Source organism: Anolis carolinensis, chromosome 1 (assembly GCF_035594765.1).
Source record: "Anolis carolinensis isolate JA03-04 chromosome 1, rAnoCar3.1.pri, whole genome shotgun sequence".
Lineage (NCBI taxonomy): Eukaryota > Metazoa > Chordata > Lepidosauria > Squamata > Dactyloidae > Anolis > Anolis carolinensis.
Genome location: NC_085841.1, coordinates 358530266 through 358538340, shown reverse-complemented (window position 1 = coordinate 358538340; position 8075 = coordinate 358530266). Strand labels below are relative to the sequence as shown.

Sequence of the window (8075 nt, the reverse complement as noted above, 5' to 3'; positions counted from 1 at the left end):
TTTCCTTAATTCCTCCTTATTATACAACATTTTTGCTTATCCAACGTTCTGCTGGCCCGTTTAGGTTGGATAAGCGAAACTACTGTATTTGATTATCCATAGATTGGATTACAAATATTCTTTCCAGGAATCTTTAGGTTCTCCAGTGTTACTATATGACTAACGTCCTATAAGAGTTTATGCTAAGTGCAGTTAGAGTTTCCTCCATGACTTGTACGATTGGCCATCTGTTGTGGTAATCTCTGAGTGGTTAGACTCAATTTAACCCTCTCTGGGGGAGATTCCACCAAAATCAGCAGAGTAGCAAAAGCAAAGCTTTCAAATGCAACAGTTACTTACACTGGGCGAGCAAGAGAAACCTTTAGGATTGCAATGGACTGCAGAGTCTCAATAAAAGTTCAAAAAGTATTTATTCAGGTAAAAAGAACTCCATTGTAGATAGAAAGGCTTGGGAGCTGTCTAGTCTACTCTAGACTGGTTTCTAAGGAAAAATAACAAACATCCAAATAGTTACATCTTGCCAGGAGAGATGGCAGGATGTGTTGTTAGCTTGAAGAACAAAGGGAGACGAGAGAACCAAAATGGTTCCAACCTCATGGTCCAGTTTATTGGGGCCATAAAAGACATTCTGACCAATGGGAAGTTAGTGTCCCTGGAGAGTCACATTTCTACTAACTTCAAAGTAAGGGATGTGACGTAAACAGGGTAGAGTGAAACACAGTAAAGCCTGTCTAGGCATGCTTTGGAAACAGGGAAAGGATTCCCTCAATCTAACTCTATCATCTATCTAACTACGTTTAGACTTGAGTAGTCCAGGATGATTTCCCAACACCCTCCACATTTGCGAGTTTGATATTTGTGGATTTTATTAGTCACAGATTTGATTTTGAATGTTCTCTTGAGAAATCCCTCGGTCCTCCAGTGCAGTTCTATGGCAGGGTTTCAGAAGAGGTTTGTACTGTGTCATGTTTGCTGTTAGCTGCCTTGAGTCTCTGTATTGGGAGAAAGGCAGAATAATAATAAAGTAGTTAAATACCGGTAGATTGTGAGATTCCTAGAGAGATGTTCTCTCAGGTTAAAAAAAAAAAAACCCAGCAATTTCTTTATTCGTTGTTTTTCACTTTCTGGGGGTCCTTGCTCCTAACACAGAGCTTTCCAGACATTTCATGTTGGTGACACACATTTTAGACAAGTACCATTTCACGACACAGTAATTCAGTTTTACTAGCAAACCAGAAGTTAAACCAACTCCTTATTAGAGACACAGACACATAAAAATTGTAATAACAAAATGTATGGTGACAAAACGTATCTCATGAAAACCTTATATTTATGTTTTATAAAATGTATTCTGTTTTCTTATTTCACATAGACTAAGAGATTTCTCATTACATTCATGTGACACACTTATTCGTTGCATCCGAGACACTAAACATCTTGCAACACACAGTTTGGAAAGCTCTGCTTAACTCTAACTAATGGAGATAACTGCCTACTTCATTAAATTCTACTTGCAATATGAATTCTCTATTTTGTGCACAAGTAATAGCAATGCCAGGAGCCCCCAATGGTATAGTGGGTTAAAGCCTTGTGACTTGAAGGTTGGGTTGCTGACCTGAAGGCTGCCAGGTTCAAATCCAACCTGGGGAGACTGCGGATGAGCTCCCTCTGGCAGCTCCAGCTCCATGCGGGCACATGAGAGAAGCCTCCCACAAGGATGGTAAAAAACATCAAAACATCCGGGTGTCCCCTGGGCAGCGTCCTTGCAGACAGCCAGTTCTCTCACACCAGAAGCGACTTGCAGTTTCTCAATTCGCTCCTGACAAACAAACAAAAATAGCAATGCCAACAACAAGAGCAACAATCACAATCATACATGGCTTTGGCTGCTGCAAGGCGACATTATTTTATGGCGGTAAAGTCTGCATTTCAAAACTAGCCAATTCCATTACAGTCCTGACATTTGTACCATGTTAATTCATTCTATGGGCAAAAGCCTAAGGAAATTGAAGGAATGCACCGACTCACCACCTGGCCCCTGTATAAACCCTTCCTTGGCTTGTTAAACATTAAACCCGAGAAAGATCAGAGTCCAATAAAGACAGATTCAAGGCCAAGAAAGGTCTGCAGGGCTCATAAAAAGCTGGCCCTCCTCTCCTCCCTTTTCATGCCACTTTCTTGCCTTTGAGAAGGGTCTACCTCCCCCTTCTTCGTGCTTCCCTTCTGCAGACCCCTATTTACGAGGTCTTTAGCACTTTATTTAGAGAGGAGATTTTGGAAGCTTACCAGTTATCTGGTTTATGGAACTGGGAAGGGTAGCTGCCCTCACATCCTGCTCATGGGCTTCCCGCAAGACCTGGCTGCTTAATGCTGGAAACAAGAGTCTGGACCAAATGAGCTCCTGCCCTGATCCAACTGGGGTCTTTAGGTTGCCCATATTCGGAACAGACAGACAGCTCTCCATATTTGCTGTGGTTATGAGCATAGGATCCCCATGACAAATGTGAGTTAAAAATTGCTCTGTTTTTACACTTCTCTAGGAATTTCTAAGTCTTCTAGCAGCACACTTTGGAAATTGGGTTGTGTAAAGGAGGGTAGCCTAGAAGACCCAATTAATAACGAATAGATGTCCCAAATAACAAAAGATAACTGCCACCGATTAGTGGAAATGCAGCCACCACTATGTGGAGAGACACCTTTAGATTATAAAAGTGCTCAACCACCCAATAGCTCAGAGGAAGCCTTTTACTTTATTCGGTGTTAAAATGGTAGTGCAATTGTGCTGAGGGAGTCTATAGACGACAGAGGCTTTGATGTAAAAAGAACAATATCAAGTTTATTCAGGCACAAGCTTGGTGGTTACAAAAGATGTTTCACTTAGAGATATTCTTATTAACAGTTACAATACTAGAATTAGATGAATCAAACTCTCTAAAGTATCACTTTTTTTACTTAAAGTAGTTAAAACGTCTTCTTCTGCTTCTTTTAAACTGTTACTTCAATGGATCTCTGTGAGTCCAGCTGGGATTGGTTCCCAAAGTCTGAAACTTGGACTATCCAGTGACTTCAAATCACAGTCACCCCCGTGATATACTATCACAGATTCTCTGTGCCTTTCCAGGACACAGACTACATTAAATAAGTCACCAAACATATTTAAAACCGACTCAAAATGAACAATTGAGTCTCCTTGATCCCATCAACCTGGAATCAATCTTCCCTGTGCCTCATCAGAGCACAGACTGAGGCTTCACTTTTAAAAAACCTCTTCACTTCTCCTCCCTTCAGCAGGTGGCTCCACCCATACCTCCATGGCAACTGCCTCAGAGGAGAGCCACTAAATGGCTGCCGCCATCTCACACCTACCCAACCAAACCACAAGCACATAGTTAAACACAACAAACATGAATACAAAACTCATACTTCATTACAGGTTGCTGTGAGTTTTTCAAGCTGTTTGACATGTTCCAGTAGCATTCTCTCCTGATGTTTCACCTGCATCTGTGGCAAGCATCCTCAGAGGTTTGTTCAGAGGACACATACCACATATGCAGGTGAAACATCAGGAGAGAATGCTACTGGGACATGGCCATACAGCCTGAGAAATTCACAGCAACCCAGTGATTCCAGCCATGAAAACCTTCAACAACGCACTATGGAAATATCTAGGTCCTCCACCATAACTAGAGGTAGTTGACCACAGCATCCCACTAAAGGATCTAGACAATCCTAGAGATATATTATCTTTAGTAATAATAATCTCTTTGTAGTTTTTTTTTCCTTCACAGAGGTCCTGAATATCTAATCCCAGTAAATGTGGATGGGCTGTCTCTGTATTCTTATTCTATGGCCAACCATGAGAGTTCTTCTTGATAAGCACAGATGTTATCTCTACTAATCATCAATGATGGAACAACAAAAACTGTGGTTTGTTGAGCTTTGATTCCTGAAGAGTTCGTGGTTGGTTCAACCCATTGTGCTAAACCATGGTTCTGATTTATGGTTGCACTATATAATTATTAATGACACTTTTATTTGTTCTTGGCAGAAGGTTGAGTTTATTTTTCGGTGGGGGGGGGGGGGGCTAAAGGCAATATGCTTTTTCTGTGTTCACTTATCTTATTATCTCTTCTGATAATGTAAGCCTATCATATTTGTATGATGTCTCGTAATTCTGCCCGGCTGGTTTGGCTGGATATAGCAATGACAACGAGATCGGGATTCCATAGCACTTAAAGTGATATCAAACTGCATTAATTCTACAGTGTGGATGTATCCTTAAGCCCTAGTAGAATCATACAATCCTAGAGTTGGAAGAAAGTCCTAGGGCAGGCATGGGCAACCTTCGGCCCTCCAGGTGTTTTGGACTTCAACTCCCACAATTCCTAACAGCCTACCGGCTGCTAGGAATTGTGGGAGTTGAAGTCCAAAACACCTGGAGGGCCGAAGGTTGCCCATGCCTGCCCTTTGCCATCCAATCCAGCCAATCAAAACACTCCTGACAGCCCCTCCAGAGAAGGAGACTTTACTAATTCAGTGGTAAACCACTGTTACTGCCTTCCAGCAAGTCCCATGAAGCTAGTTTTGGGGACAACAACTCCCAGAATCCTCCAGCCCATAGTAGCTGGTGGATTCTGGGAGATGTTAGTCCTCAAATGCAACTTTTCCACACTCTAGGATAGAAATTCATTTGGTCTCTGAGGCCAGACAATGTTGTGGCTTCTTAGCTGAACTACTGCATGCTGTGCTTTCCTGCTGTTGGAGATAGCAGGATTCAGTTGAGATTCTGTTGTTTCTGGCAGACTTATCGGGAGGAAAGCCGGGTCAAAGGGATGGAGTCCTGCCTGGCAGAGTCAGGTGATGGCTGGAGATAGCAGTCACATGCCAGTGTGAACTGAGACAACCCTGCCTTGTGCCTTGCAAACCTTTGGGGGTTAGGCAAGCAGATGGGTTTTGCAAGAACTCCTTCCCCTCCTGTTTGATATGCATTCCTTCATCAGATGCTGGAATATAGCCAGCTTATTATAAAAGGCATTGGCTGCAAAAGATGGCCCGTTTACACCAGCAAAGTATTATGTCTATGTGTGCCGTACTGGATAAATGGCAACAAATCCATACTCAGCGATGCAATCCACTGGGTGGCCTTAACAACTACCCTGTTTCCCCTAAAATAAGACATCTCCAGAAAATAAGACCTAGTAGAGGTTTTGCTCAATTGCTAAATATAAGGCCTCCCCCGAAAGTAAGACCTAGCAAAGTTTTTGTTTGGAAGCATGCCCGCCAAACAGAACACCAGAGCATGCAGGATCGGTAAATGTATGTACCATAAAATGTTGTACATGGAAATATTGGTAGTAACAAGAAATTCTTGATAGGATTCACAGTTTGTCTGGTTGTGCTGGTTTGTGATGACAACTACTGTACATTATATCATAAATGTTCATTTTTTCCCCAACAATAAATGTGAATTCTTCTTCATGGAAAAATAAGACATCCCCTGAAAATAAGACCTAGAGCATCTTTAGGAGCAAAAATTAATACAGTAGAGTCTCAGCTATCCAACATTCGCTTACCCAACATTCTGGATTATCCAACGCATTTTTGTAGTCAATGTTTTCAATATATCGTGATTTTTTGGTGCTAAATTAATAAATACAGAAATTACTACGTAGCATTCCTGCATATTGAACTACTTTTTCTGTCAAATTTGTTGTATAACATGATGTTTTGGTGCTTAATTTGTAAAATCATAACCTAATTTGATGTTTGATAGGCTTCTCCTTCATCTCTCCTTATTATCCAATATATTCACTTATCCAACGTTCTGCCGGCCCGTTTATGTTGGATAAGTGAGACTCTACTGTATATGACACTGTCTTATTTTCGGGGAAACACGTTATCCCAGTTTTGTGGGGAAAATCCTTGTTAATTATATGTCACTTTAGTTTTGTCGCATCCATTTAAAATACAGTGTTCCCTCGCTACTTCGCTTTTTGCTTTTTGCGCCCTCACTGTTTTGCGGTTTTTCAATAAATATTAATAAATATTACTGTACACCATTTATCGTGGTATTTTCGCTGTTTCATAGGTTTTGGAAGGGGTGAAAGGCAGAAATAAAGGGAGAAGGGGGAGGGTAGGGAAGGGTCGGAAATAAAAAAAGGGGTTATTTAGTTTCCATTCTTCTTCTCTGCCGGTGTAGTGTATATTGTAACTGCTAAAGTAAAGTAAAGCTCTCTTATTCCCACTCCCCCCCTTCTTACTCCAGTTTGTTGTAAACTGAGTTTAAAGTGGAAAAAGTGGTTTGTATTACATTCAGTGGAATAACAGTTTTATAATGATACTAGCTGTGCCCAGCCATGTGTTGCTGTGGCGAAGTATGGTGGTATGGGAAATAAAGTATTGAGGAATTGGTGGTAGTTAAGGTAAAGGGTAAAGGTTTTACCTTATATTAAGTCCATTATAAATGGGTTATATAGCTGTGTGGAAGGGCCTTGAGTCTACACTGCCATGTAATTCTGTTAAAATCAGATAATCTGTATTTTATAGGCAGTGTGGAAGAGGCCTAAGTGAGGCCTAACTCTGCCTGTCCCCTGGGCTGAGTGGGTTGCTAGGAGACCAAGTGGGCAGAGCTTAGCCTTCTAACTGGCAGCAATTGGATAAAAACAATTATTCCTCTCCCTCTAATTAGAACTTTATTTTTCTTTTCTTTTTGTTGTATGAACGTAGAGGCATGGATGAGGGGTTGTGCTGCCAAGTTTAGTGTTTCTGGGATGTGTAGTTTTGTTGTTTTGTCCTAGGCCGAAATTTCATTACTCTTTTATATATATAGATAGTGTGATGAATTCCTCAATCCCAGCCTGGATTCATTGGCCCACATGTGTCAGTCATTCTTTCTCAATTGAATCTCACCCACAGTTTTTGGTAATGATATCTATCTATCTATCTATCTATCTATCTATCTATCTATCTATCTATCTATCTATCTATCTATGTATTGTAGTGGTTCTCAACCCCTGGGTCCCCAGATGTTTTGGCCTTCAACTCCCACAAATCCTAAAAACTGGTAAACTGGTTGGGATTTCTGGGAGTTGTAGGCCAAAACACAAAAGAACCCATAGGTTAGAACCACTGATATATGGTACAAGGGTTGAATGAAAAGTAATGCCTCCACCTTCGTAACTCCTCAACAGATGGTAGTACTGGTATGCGGCAGGTCCTGGCTTGTTCAGTTCCATTTGGCAGGAAGCCTTAGCATTGAACAGTTGTGTTGTTAAAGTGCGAAGTATGGAACCCTGCGCAGACGGTTGGTCAATGTGACTTAAGCAACGTGCAGTCACTGAATTCTTGACAGCAGAAGGTGTCACCTCAAAGGAGATTCACCAGAGAATGCAAGCTGTTTATGGTGATTGTGTTGATGTGAGTACTGTGTGTTGTTGGGTAAGTAAATTTAAAGATGTTGAGGTGGGAACATTTGACTTGCGTGACAAACAAACAGTTGGACGTCCTGCGACAGCAACCACCAAATTTCACAAGCCAAAGGTTGACTGATTCAGGATGATTGTCGTATCACTCAGAGAGAAATTTCAAGCATAATCGGCATTTCACAAGAACGTGTGGGTCACATTATTGCTTTGCTTGGCTATCGGAAGATCTGTGCACGATGGGGACTGTGAGACGCTGGTTGCGGAAACAGAGTGTCGACTTCTTCTGTGACGGCTTCAGAAAACTTGTTCATCGTTGGCAGAAATGTATCCAATTGTCTGGTGATTATGTGGAAAAGTGAATAGTCATAGTTAAAGAGCACTTTCTAAGGATTATTTCTGCGTTTGATTTATTAAAATATTCCCATCCAATCTGAAGTAACAAAGGTGGAGGCATTACTTTTCATTCAACCCTCATATCTTCCCTTGAGATTCAAGGAGAGAAATGGGATACAAATTACATTTGTTTGCATTCTAACGAAAACAAGTTAAAATGCAAATTGAATACTTGCTATGAGTATGAGTATAAGCATTGCTTACAAGAAGCTGTGCCCAGGACGAGAAGATGTGAAAGGGCATTTTCCACACAAGAAC

The 8075-nt window shown here is 41.2% G+C and overlaps 1 long non-coding RNA gene across 1 annotated transcript in view; it reads right to left on the bottom strand.

Annotated features, from left to right (window-relative positions):
- Positions 1 to 355: 355 nt before the first annotated feature.
- LOC134295608 (uncharacterized) overlaps positions 356 to 8075 on the bottom strand; it is a 41567-nt gene continuing 33847 nt past the window's right edge. The window contains exon 4 of the long non-coding RNA XR_010002236.1: positions 356 to 992. This is a non-coding gene — a long non-coding RNA (uncharacterized LOC134295608). The remainder of the gene's footprint in view (positions 993 to 8075) is intronic.